This window comes from Parasteatoda tepidariorum, chromosome 8 (genome assembly GCF_043381705.1).
Source record: "Parasteatoda tepidariorum isolate YZ-2023 chromosome 8, CAS_Ptep_4.0, whole genome shotgun sequence".
In the NCBI taxonomy this organism is placed as follows: domain Eukaryota; kingdom Metazoa; phylum Arthropoda; class Arachnida; order Araneae; family Theridiidae; genus Parasteatoda; species Parasteatoda tepidariorum.
The window spans coordinates 59,103,942-59,117,790 of NC_092211.1; the positions used below are offsets into that span (position 1 = coordinate 59,103,942).

Sequence of the window (13,849 nt, forward strand, 5' to 3'; positions counted from 1 at the left end):
GTTTTAAAATGCATGAAAATGTATAATGGAGACAACGATAGGATTCCGCTGTAATTTCAAATCCGGTGCCCCACCCACATTGACAATGGCGCCCTTGGCCATGGCCCCTTTCTGCTATGATATCTGAGGAGGAGGGTGTGTGACTCATCTGAGTAATCCTCATCGATCGTTCGCATTGAAAGAATGATTCAGTGGAAGGTAAATGGGGTGGGGGGATTACATACTGTCTGGGGGAGAGCATAACATTTTTATAGGATTGGAGATCAGGATTTCTTGTTAATCATTTTCCTACAGAAAAGCCTATCCTGGCCAGCACACTATTTTCGATTGTACGAATGGATTATTTAGCATCGTTCCGTTGGGGGGGGGGATCTGATGACACGTAGGGTTTTTGTGAAAATGAAAGATTAGTATATGAATAAGTTATTAGCATCACAATACATATTATTATTTTTTTTAAATCTTTTGATTTACAAGCAGGAATATTTATATACATGAGTGATTCTTTTTAAACATGACAATTCGGACCAAAAAATTTCTTCAAATTTAAAGTCTTCAAAATAATCTAAAATTTTTTTTTGGATACTTCTTTAATTACACTTATTAATATCTTACAGACAGCAGTGTAGTTTATTGACATTTGTTCGAGAAAAAATAAATAAAATAGAAATTCACCAAATCTTGAATGCCAGGAAAATGACATATCAGCTTAGAAGTTTAAAAAACAGTCAGTTTAAGTTAATAGTTAGTAACTCGCAACCTAAGCCTTTATGTTAGATGGACCATAAATTGCTTAAATTAATTATTTTTATTCACCTCATTGGGAGGCGAGCGCTCTATCATTCGAGCAGCCACGGCTCTTTAATACACTATTATGCTCGTTATGTTTGTTAAATTGTTGATGGGTTGTCTTTCGGTTGGCTGGGCGAAGCAAAATGTCGCCAAAATAATTCGATCCACCATCAATTTTTTTTTTATTACTATTTTTTTAAAATTTTTTTTAACTTTTTTAAGCACCGAAAAAAATGGACGATCAGAAAAAAAAATTAAATGAAATTCAAAGAAATTCCTTGTAAAAAAATATTAAAAACAGTTTTCGCTTGACTAACCGAAAAGTACCATTGATTATGTTTTCCTGGGGTTCCATAACTAATTGCTTAACGTTTTTTCAAAAATTAATGACTTACATGCCTGAAATAACAATTAAAAACTATTACTTCTGGCAGCATAATGTAGTAAGTCTTCGTTTAAGAGCTCAGCTGAATTAAACATCAAAAACATTTTATACGCATGCTGTTTTGCATGAACTTATAATAATTCTAACAATAATAGAAGTACTCAAAGTATTGTTCGTAAGACTATAAAATCCATTAAAATACAATAGTAACAAAATAACAAAAATGCTTTTTAGTCATTTTTAATACTATATTCGAAAGGAGGAATTTAATTACTTTTCTCGAGTTTTCATAAATTTTTAAGCCGATTACACTTCTTAATGTAGCGTTACACTTTTAAACATTTAAAATTTATTAACAATTGAGATTCGCAAGTTTCTCACCAATATTAAATCAGTTTTCCTAATTCATATTTAAATAAACATGCATAAAAAATTAGGCATCATTGTTTAATTTCCTGTTGATACATTTTAATGATTTTCAGTTTCGCTATTTCTGACTGTGAGACCGCGAAATCGAACAGTTCTCTAATATAAAAGCTTATCTCTAATTGGAGAATAAGAATAGAACAAAGACACAGGCAATCAATTAATAAAACTGAACAGAATGAGGTCGGAAGATTAATACTCGGCGAAAGAAAAGGATAAATGAATAAAACAGACACTTGTCTTACGAATTTAGATAATTATCAAATAGGTTAAGATGGAAGGGAAAAAAATAGTATTTTTATAAAATTCTTGCTCTTTTTTTCTTCATTTAACTGTTTCGTGACGATTTACATGAAAGAAAACGATTTTTATGGCATATTTTTAACTTCGAAATGGCAACAATCTTCTCATCGTCTGCTAAGCAACGGTGATTGGAATCAATAAAAAATGGCGATTTCAAACGATTGGAAGATAGGCATTGTTTGCTTCGAACTGTAAATGATGAACGAAAGCATTTTTGACGGGGGTAAAAGACCTTCTAAACGCCAGTCAAGTGAAACGATAGTAAGGTCGACATATAAATTTCTTTTCAATTAACAGAATTCGCGATTTAGGTAGATAAAATGACACGAAAGGCTTTAAGAAAGGATGTGCCTCAGTAAGGCGATAATGACAATGGTAGTATTTTTTTGCGTTGCCAAACTGATTTAAAGTATATTGACCCAATATTCCTCATTCTTTAATAAATAAATAAAAACATTTTCTCCATTATCTGATTTGCTACTTTTATAATAAGAATAATTAGATAATAGATCATTAAACCTTTTGGCACAAATATCTTGATTAGAGGTGAAAAAATTCAAATAAAACTGAGTATTTCGACAGCGTTCTTTTAAAACTACCTTGCAATAACTCTTAAAAAGCGTGATTATATTTTACTTATAGTTAAAAATATTCAAAAATTTATTGTTTAAATAAAAACATAATTTTTTTTATAGAAATAGTTTATAAATAAACTATTTTAACTGTGTGAAATGCGCGTGAGCTTGAACTCTGCAAAATTATGGTTAATAACATAAGGCACTCCTAACTAGAGCGATAACATGTTGAATTTTCAACTTTTTTAATTAGGAATTTAATATCATGTATATGAAATTGATTATTAATGTAATTTCTCTTACACATAGAAATATAGTTTATAATAGAAATATAGTTATTAATGTAGTTTCTATTGCACCCATGCTTTTAAAAAAAATAGTTGACAAAAGGGTGTTATATTAAACGAAAAACATAATAAAAGTAAACGTTTATTGAGTTATATCAAACATTAAATACAAAATAACATTTAAAAAATCCTTCATGTAATGAAAACTACATCAATAATATATTTGAAGCTTATTTATTTATTTAAAAAATTTTGATGTAAATAGAAGAGATCACAGACATATGAAAAGCGTATATGAAGTATTTTTCAAGACAAATCGAAGTAAAAGATCTTTGGAAGAAAAACCAATATTTAACTGTATCTTATTCTAAGTATTTTTAATAATAGATCAAATTAAATCTCCTTTATAGAAAGAAAAGAAATATTTTTTATACTTTTATTTTTAATTTATTACATTTATTTTTATTTATTTTTTATTTGCTTCTTTTTTTTAAAAAAACAACATTTTTAATATTTGATCAAATCAAATTATCTTCTAAAAACTATGTAACCTAATTTTATAAAAACTTTTGAAAAACAGGATTTTATGATTCATTAAATCAAATATGCTTTATAAAAGACAAGAATTTAACTTATTATATATTTTTAATCTATATACGTCATTAAAAACAAATTATCGAAGAAAAAAATTTTTTTTTCACTTTTAAGATACAAACTAATTATTTATTTATTGAATTAATATGAGAATTTATTATCAGATATTTTCCAAACATTACACACCCTTAAGCCGGTTTTCAATATTTGATTTCATTTATGCATTATTCAAGATTAATGATTTGTTCAAATATTCTGTTTAAGCAAATTAATATCAATCTTCCTTAATTTTGCTTTTTAAAATCGAGGAATAGTGTCGATAATCGCATTAATCAGAATTTTCTTTAAAATGCATGGATGATAATATTTAAAAATGTAGGTCATTGTTTTTTATTTCCTTTATTTAGAATTAGCTTAATCTTGAACTTCACAAGCAGTGCATCATCAGATTTAGAACAAGGAATTCGTAACTTGATCATGAAGATTAGTCATTTTTATATTATTGGCATCTTTAAGGCCTCACATTTTTCAGAAATCTGCATATTTTTCATTAAAAAAAATTGCAATAGACTTCAAATTTGTAATTTTTTTTTTATGAATTAAATTATTATGATTTTTTATTTGTATGATTTTTTAATAAGAAATCATATTGCTGATAATAGATTTTTTTAGAATGTTTGCTTCAGATAACCTTTTTAAAGAAATCATTTTTTATGAAGGCAATACGCTTTATGCATCCTTTAAATTCTACTTTCAAATACAGAATTTATCCAAAGCGGTTATGATATTTTAAGTATTGTTTTTAACAATAACATGTTTAAATGCTATTATGTTTTGCATCATATTAACTATTAAGATTTAACATTTCAATTAGGTACTTGCACTTCAAGAAGGAAATCACGGATGCCCACACATGTGACCCAGGACGTTAGCAACTGTTTTTACATGTATTTCTTTTCCAAGTTTTATAATAAAAGTACGTCAGTTTATAGAATTATGAGGTTTAATCTTGTGCGTAGTCTTTTATTCTTCTACTAGATACGGCGGCTATGCAACAATTATTATTATTTTTTTAATTTTATTGTTTCATAACATTCATTGACGAGAAAGGGCAAAGTTTCAATTCTACAATGATCTGTAATTCTTTTAATTCATGTTAATGCCTTCACTTTCATACTGATTCCTTTTCTTAAGATTTACAATAAAAGTATGTTAGTCTATAGATTAAAGAGGTTTAATCTTGTGCGTAGTCTTTGATTATTCCTTTAGATACAGTGGCTACGTAATAATAATTAGCATTTTTTTTAAATGTTTTTAATCTTATTGTTTCAGAATCCAAGTTGAAGAGAAAAGAGAAATCTTCATTTCTATAATAATCTGTAATTCATCTTGTGATAGTATCTTGTGAAGTATGTTAGTCTATAGCAGAGATGGCCAACCTACGGCTCGCGAGCCGCATGCGGCTCTTTGAAGGATTATTTGTGGCTCTCGATAAATGTACCCGAGTTCCCTTTTAATTTTTGTGCTATTATGTTTTGGAAAATTATTATCGTTCCGTATGTGTTTCAAAATGTCTTTTAAATTACTGAGAACAAATATGAAAGACTAAGTGCAACGTTGTTCAATTCAAGGTGAGTTTTCCGTTTCCAATATAATTATGAACCAAAAAGCATCTGGAGAATTAAAATTAATAGAGATGCAAGAAGATCAAGCTCCACAATTAAAATATAAGTCGACGCCGATTACTGAATTTTGGACATTTGTACCAGAATCGAAGCATCATGAATTAAAAAAGGCTGATTGTAGAATTATTTCAATATTCGGAACAACGTACTTATGTGAATCATTTTATTCCACTTTAGAAGTCGTGAAATCCAAAAACCGATCAGTATTAACTAACCAGCATCTCAAAGAATTACTGAGAAGTGCTGTCACCAATTACTCACCAAATTTCAAAGAATTATCAAGAGAAGCCAAATAAATGTGTTTAATTTTTAATATTTACATTCAATACACATATTTTGTACTTCTACTTATATGTTCTCAATAAATATAATTTATGTAAAATAAATTTTTTAATACCTTTTTTCACACCTTTTAAATCCGTATTTAATTGCGGCTAGCGAAAAATTTCAAATTTTGAAAAATGGCTCGACTATCAAGGAGCTTGGCCACCACTGGTCTATAGATTAGTGAGGCTCAATCTTGTGCTTAGTCTTTGATTCTTCCACTAGATACAGTGACTACTTAATAATAATTATCATTTTTTTAAATGTTTTTAATCTTATTGTTTCAGAATCCACGTTGAAGGGAAATCTTCATTTCTATATTAATCTGTAATTCATCTTGTAATTCATGTTAATGCCTTTTATTTTATATTAATTATTTTTTAAGATTCAAAATTAAAGTACGTTGGTTTATAGATTTGTGAGGTTCAATCTTGATCACAGTCTTTTATTCTTCCACTGGACACACCAATTATTATTATTATTATTTCAATTTTATCGTTTCAGAATACTCGTTGAAGAGAAAAAAGGAAATCTTCGAGGATGCTAAAATCATAAATAAACGAAGTGATGTGATTCTAAATTGTGAATGTAACCAGAATCATTTTCGTGCTTTAGGACATGTAATCGCCGTGACTCAAAAGAATGCTGCGTGAAATGATGAAGCACATTTGAACAGGTGACATTCCGAGTGAAGAGTAACTCCGCACCAATAACCTTTCAATCGCCTATGAATCAAATTTATTTTTGGTAATTCATGATTCACCATTAATACTTAGAAATCACTTCTTTCTCTATCTTTTGTATTGTGTAATCATCCTATTAACACTATATTAGGGTTCTAGCAAGTTTAAAAGATATTATGGCTTAAACCCTAGGTTTCTTTATTTCTTTAGGTTCATTTTGGTATGTTATCTGAAGTAAAAATTTAGGCAGTGCTGATGCGTTGTGCATTGCCTTGAATACAATTAAAGTTTATAAGTTCAATTAATTAGAGTTTATAATTAATTAAAGTCTCAATTAATAAATAAATAAAGTTTATATGTTCACAAGATAATTTTAAAATGTATCCAAGCTCGTCAAAAACGGGTAATAATAATAAAGGAGGTTTTGTAAATATATTTCAGGCTGTTGTTAGACCCAGGAAGTATGTTCAATGATGAAACATGATTTTGGTACCTTGGGCCATAATATAGTAATTTAATATGGTGCAACTTAGCACCATATTAAAGTTGAAGCAAATTTAAACAATGTTGTAGTTCAACACGTTCAGAAAATTTTAACATTGTATATTTTCTAAAAATGCTGCCTGCAAAAGTTTCAATTGAATACTTGCAAGCGACATCAAGCATGGGTCAGTCAGTCAATCAAGTTCAACACACATTCATGACGTCACTTACAGGTTATTACCAATTAAATTTAATATGGAATAGAATATTATCACGTAATATGCCCAAGCCCTTAAGTCGTAACACGCTATGCAACACCACGTGAAGAAAACACAAGCATATGGTTAGTTGCAAGTACTCTTTTACATATTCTGTTGCATAGCATTTGCCTACCCTCAAATTTGCATTTAAGAATCATTTTGTTTTAATAGAGGGCTTTGTTTTCCTTAAAAGACATCGGTTGTTTTCTGTGTAATTTATTTCCAATTTTATAGAACAGCTCAAGATTATACCAATTTTTTAAAAAACATGAATCATTGCTCTGATTCCAATGGACTGGAAACAAAGTGGCTAGTTCTCTCAATACATTATACTAAATAAATTTATGTATTCCATTTTGTAAAGAAAAAAAATTATGTTAAATGGAGGCAATAAGTGAATAAAATTACTTTTATTTTCCGTTCTTAAAATAAGACTTTCTCATTTCAATATCAACATGATAAACCAAGGACATTGCCATCTCGTCGAAATCGTTTAAATTATTTGCTCTCTAAGTGTCCAAAACGGCAGCGAAATAGTTCTTAAGACCAATCATAAGTTCTGTTTTGATTGCTCATAAATATTTATGTATCCTCATTTTTATAGAAGACAAAGTGAAGATGAGTTGTCGAGCATAAGTGTCATTCTCATGTAGTTGCTCGGAGGTGCATCGGCTACGCACTGATTACGTTTTGTTCTGTTTTTGGTGGTGTCGTAAAACTGTTGTCAGACATAGGTGTGGACCTTTAAAATATCCAGGAATGCTTCGACCATTAATAATATCTGGAGTTTAGAGACGCTGGTACAGGCTTTACGACATTCCTCAGGCACAAGTAGGAACTATTTCGGCACTTATAAAGACAATTAAGCAGTTTTTTTTTATCTTTAAGAGTTCTGGCATTCAGAAGACGTTATTTATAGCTTTGATTAATGGTTCATATTCTGAGTCAATTATCTTGCACTTAGGTAAAATATTGATCTTCTGAATTTAGATCTTTACAATTCCTATCTTCGTGAAGAAAAAAAATTATAAAGCAATCACACATACTATCAAAACTACTTTTCGCAGAGAAATAGGTTAATTTTTAGGATTAGATCTAGGATCTAAAGTAGGATTAGGTATTAGAATTTTTTTTAGGTTTAGGATAGTTCCTATGAAAGGGTAGATTTTTTCTCTGTGCAAAGGATTTCGCTGTGACGTTTCTTCGCATTAACATAAATAATTTTAAAGAAGTAATTTTGAAATAGCTTTTTATGAAAATAATTCTAAAACTAAGAAGTTTAATAAATTTTGGTTCTCATCAAACATAAATTTTTGTTTTAATTGAATTATTAAAGTATATAGCTGTTTAGTTTGAAATTAAAAAACAATTTGCATATTTAAGCGAATTGAATAGGCTTCAAGCCTCACATGCATTGATTGAGCCAAACATTTCGTAGGTAGGTACAGTGCACTTCCGATTATCCGGGTTAATCACCGGGACAGGTCGCACGGACAATCGAAAAACACGGATAATCCGAAATCTCCCTTTTCTTAAAGAAAAAATCCATATCTGTACAAAAAATATAAAATTACTGACATTTGCATGCTGTATAACATCAAACTAGGAATTTTCCTTTCAACATTTGATGCTTAAAAAAATGTGTAATGCGCCATATATTGACACATATTTTACGAACAGCAGTAATGTCACCGTAATCAAATCCTCTCATATAATCTAATAACGTTTCCAAAGATTGTAGAGCAGCAGAATGAGAAATTGTATTTCCCTCATTTACTACATCTTCTACATCAGTTACTATCATCACTATTTGATTTAGCAAGTAAGGAATATACTGTTCTGGTCCTCGATTTCTAGGGTCGGCGGTCTGATGGACCTTGTCTGACTTTGTCTGACATTTGGAGGAGAAGCCACAACAACAACAACAACAAGTAACGATGTCTTCATCTGTCAAAAACTGGAAGCCAGGCTCACACTTTGAAATCAATCTTCTAAATTTTCTTCATCAAGAATTTCGAAACTTTAGATTTATTTTGCTTGTTCGAGAATACTGTTATCATATTCTTCTTGAACATCTGAAGAAGATTGTTCATCGATGATCTTTCTCCACGATCGTGATAACGCCGACGATTTTACCTTTGACCATGCAGCTGATATTTCATATACAGCAATCCAATAACGGATATTATTTTCCAAAAATTTGGTAGCTTTATAACTTTATGAATCAAATTTTTTTCATCTTGAAAACGTTTCTCTTTATATAATTTTTGTATGACTCCGGAATGAGCACGGATAATCCGTAAGCCGGATAATCCCAGCACGAATAATCGAGTGTGTACTGTATATGTTTACTCGTAAGTATATGTGTCAAACCATCGATTGAGCCAAACATACAGCTCATATACGTGTATCGTAGGTATAGGTTTAAAGCTTCATGTAGAGTGATTGAGCGAAACATTTCGAAGGGTCGTAGGTATAGATATCAAGCCTCACTTAAAGTACTTGAGTCAAACATCTCGTAGAGTCGTAGGTATAGATACCAAGCTTCATTATAGATGTCAAGCCTCACTTAAAGTGTTTGAGGCAAGCATCTCATAGAGTCGTAGGTATAGATATCAAGCTTCACTTAAAGTGATTGAACCAAGCATCTCACAGGGTCATAGGTATGGGTATCAAACTTCACGTTGAGTGATTTAGCTAAACATATCGCAGGGTCGTAGGTATAGATATCAAGCCTCACGTAAAGTGTTTGAGTCGAACATCTCGTAGAGTCGTAGGTACAGATATCAAGCTTCACTTAAAGTGATTGAGCCAAACATCTCATAGGGTCGTTGGTATGGGTATCAAACTTCACGTTGAGAGATTTAGCCAAACATCCCGCAGGGTCGTAGGTATAGATATCAAGCTTCACTTAAAGTGATTGAGCCAAACATCTCGCAGGGTCGTAGGTATGGGTATCAAGCTTCACGTAGAGTGATGTAGCCAAACATTTCATAGGCATAGGTGTGGAGCTTTACATGTATTAACAATCATATGCGTGTATTGCCAAACATACAGCTTGTATACATGTCAAATCATTGATAGTGTGAATCAATAGAGTCCTATATTTTGAAGAAATAGTTTTCACGTTTGAAATAAAACTGCTAAAATTAAATAAAAGAAATATTTTTTCACACACTAGCTAAAATATTAAGAGAACAATTATCTTAAGACAATTATTCATTTTCACACAAAAACGTAGATGTTTTTATAAAAGCATGTAAAAATATGTTTTTAATAAATTAGTTTTCAATTTTTAAGAACGCTTCCAGCTGCAATATTAGTTCCATTAACGTGGACGCCAGACGGCAAAAGGAAAAAAAGGGAGACCCAAATACCCATGTTAACATGAAGGAAAATGGAGAAAATAATAAAAACCAGTGAGCTGGTCCGAAGCTAGATTTACTGTGGTTGACCGGCAGAGGTGGGTAGTGAAGCTGAGAGCCATATCTGTCCTAAGGTATAAAGAAAACAAATAAGTATATTTTTTTAAATACAATTTGTAGCGCTTTTAATCAAACTGAAATTAATATTAAAACAAAGTAAATGAAGGTGAATTAATTTTTTTTACATATCTCGGTTACAACGACAAATCACTGTTAACTAAATGCTTGCATCTGTTATTTCTAAATAGACGAACACGTTATTTTTATTGAGAGCTTTCATTTGTTTAACGAGACTGGGAAATCCGTTTTAGACTGATAAATGTCTGACTTCATGTAAGTAATCAGCAAACATGTGGGAGGCGTTAACATAACACGATAAATAAACATTTCATTTCGTAGAGAAACGCGCGCAACGATTCTTTTTTTTTTTTTTTTTTTTTTTTTTTTAAAGCTTGCGATGATTATTTCCTTCTTTTAAACAATAGAAAGTTTAATATGAAAGAAAGTTTTAAAAATCAGCTTTCTTCGATTTATTCTTCTATTTTCTTTTATTAATAATTTAAAAAAAAAATCTAACTTAGGATTTCGTTAGAAAGTTGCCCCATTATGAAATATTCCCATTACTAATTTTCTTACTTATTGTTTAATGCAGATTTTAGTCATAAAGAAAATTTGATTTTTAGATATTAATAAATAAAATTATCTGTTTAAATTAATTAAATAGATGTTCGGATATCTATAGATTATATCGTTAAATCTTTCTAATTCAATTAAAAATTAATTTAATTATTTAATAGGTAGGTAGGTACCTCATTTACATCGCACTAGAGCTGCATAATGGGCTATTGGCGGCAGCCTGGGAAACATCCATGAGGATGTTCCATGCCATCACAATTTTGATCCTCTGCAGAAGGGATGACTTCCCCGCTTTGGTAGCCCGACTACATGCACGCGAAGTCGAACATTTTACGGTAGAACAGTTTAACGAGGACCTATACCGCACACCCTCGGTCCCAACGTAGGCTGATCAAAGTGGTCACCCACCAGCACACTGACCGCAGCCACTGATGCTTAACTTCGGTGTTCTACTGGGCACCGTGTCCTTACGATCAGTCCACTGGAGGACTTAATTATTTAATAACTAACTCATAATTAATTAATTAAATTTAATTGTTTTATTATGAATTTAATTTTAGTTTTATCGCTGAAAATAAAAAAAAGCAAAATGATAAATGAGGGTGGAATAAATTTATTAATATTTACTTTTATCGGAGTTATCGTAGGCCTCGGGCCACACATTTGATTTTCCTACTATATATAGGAAAGAAGTATATGGTGTCCTTGAAAACGATTTCGATGAAAATAAAGGCGGTATTCTGAATAATCTCGTTAACCGATCATTTCCTCTCACCTATGCTAATACGTCCTTGAACAGAGGAAAAAAAGAAAAAACGTTTAGGCCCTAAATGTTCGGAAAAACGTTTCCTTTAGTATAACGTACTAAACCGAGAGGTCGATGAGCTTTTTTTTTCTCTGTTGTGAAATGTTTTCTAGGAAATATTTGACCTTTGCCTTGGGCCTACAATTATTCATATTTGTAATTCTGAGAAATAATTTTAAAATCCTCAGCAGGATATGAAAGGGTCTGAATTCTAGTAATTTAAATCCGGACTATTAAACTGAGTTTATATACTATTATTTTTTTTCCTTCACTTTTCACATAAATGATTTATATTTAGAGAGATTAACTTCTATTTATGCTAAAACTTTATGTTAAATCAGTCTGTCAATTATTAAGTTTGAGATTAAATGAATAAGAAAATAATTTGTTTTATTTATTTTGCTTTATTTTTTGAAGATTCCTTCCCTGCGAAGCCCCTTCCTCCACAGTTGATTCTCACAGTTATTTTGCTCTCTTGGCGATAAACAGAATGTTTTATCGAAATTAAAAATTATATGGTAAAAATATTTCGATTTTTATTATTGTATTAACACTTCTTTGGTTCTGTAGATTTAGTTTCAGGTTTCATTAGGATAAAATTTAAAACTGATTATTTTCTTGGTTGCCATTGCATCTTCATTCGCAAACTTATTTTTTTAAATCTCTATCGAATATTTGGTTATCAAAATCATTAAATATTTTAATATTCTTCATTAATATTTAATTTTTCCCATTAAATATTTTTCGTTAAACAGAATATTTTAGATCGATTATTTTAGATATTTTTAAACAGATTTCATTTTATATCCGTCGTTGAGCAGCCGACCCAGTTTATGGGTTTACGACTACCAATGGTCAACTCCGTAGACTTGTAATTTTGAACCAATCCAGAAGACAATGAAACTTCCGGATTAGTACCCCCAGAGGTAATAATTTGTTATGGGAGCGTGGAGGACTTTGAGACTCGACAGATTTAACGTGCATCAGTCACCATTTTTCTACACGGGGAGTCTTCGACCGGTCTGGGATCGAACCCACGAACTCTTGGACATGGGTCCAGTACCCTGCCAACCAGGCTATCCCGGCAGATTTAACAGATTTTATTTTTATTTTATAACCGTCGTTGAACAGCCGACCCAATTTCATGGGTTTACGACTACTTACGTTCACCTCCGTAGCCTTGTAATTTTGAACCAATCCAGAAGACAAGGAAACTCCTGGATCAGTACCCCCAGAGGTATTGATTTGTTGTGGGAACATGGAGGACTTTGAGACTCGACAGATTTAACGTGCATCAGTCACCATTTACTACACGGGGAGTCTTCGGCCGGCGAGGATCGAACCCACGACCTCTTGTATATGGGCCCAGCGCCCTACCGACCAGGCTATCCCGGCCCCTAGATTTAACAGATTATTCTTATTACTGTTTTGAAATTTTAAATAGTTGTTTTATTTTGCGCTTATTATCTTAATAGTTTACGTTAAGGGGACACTGCAAGCCCATAAGGAGAAAATCCTTCAAAAATCCATTATTTGGTTTTTGAGAATCACACTTTCCTAAGTAGTAGGGAACAAACAGTGTTTAAATAGTAGTTTTCTTACCGAGTAATAAGATTGTGAATTTGTAAAAGCCCATAAAGCCATACGTTGACAAAGTTGCTTTTTTTCGTAACGTAATTTTTCAATGTTTTCAGAACTTCAAAAAAGTTTCTAACTCCCCATTTTTTATTTTATTGTTATAAAAAAAAATTCAGTTACTTTTTGAAGTGTCATGTTTAATTTTAAACACATTTGATTAAATGAATAGAGTAATTTAATTTTTTAATGATCGAACAAACATAATTCGTTTTTTTTGAACAAATTTTGTGGTGACAAAATAAAAATTTAATGCCTAGTTACGTTATATTTTAATACGGTTACCAGAAGCACTTCAATTTATTTAAATACTTATAAACAACGTATTTGGGTAAATTTTAATTTAAAAAAAACGTTCAATTCGTTAATTATCAACAATTAAACGCCTTATTTTTGGCTATAATTTAAAACCTAATAATATTTTTTCTTCTAAAACATTGCACACAGACTTCGACTACTGCAATATTCTATTGAAATTTGAAAATGATCAAATAAAAATTGCATTCTTTTCTTTTGAACATCCGTTGTCTCCTTAACTGAACTGACATAAA

General features: G+C 30.8%; 1 long non-coding RNA gene across 1 annotated transcript; it reads left to right on the plus strand.

Moving 5' to 3' along the window:
* Positions 1 to 30: 30 nt before the first annotated feature.
* LOC139426196 (uncharacterized) lies at positions 31 to 7,229 on the plus strand. The gene is made up of 2 exons (XR_011637395.1): positions 31 to 4,338; positions 4,695 to 7,229. It is a non-coding gene; the product is annotated as an uncharacterized lncRNA (long non-coding RNA).
* Positions 7,230 to 13,849: the final 6,620 nt, after the last annotated feature.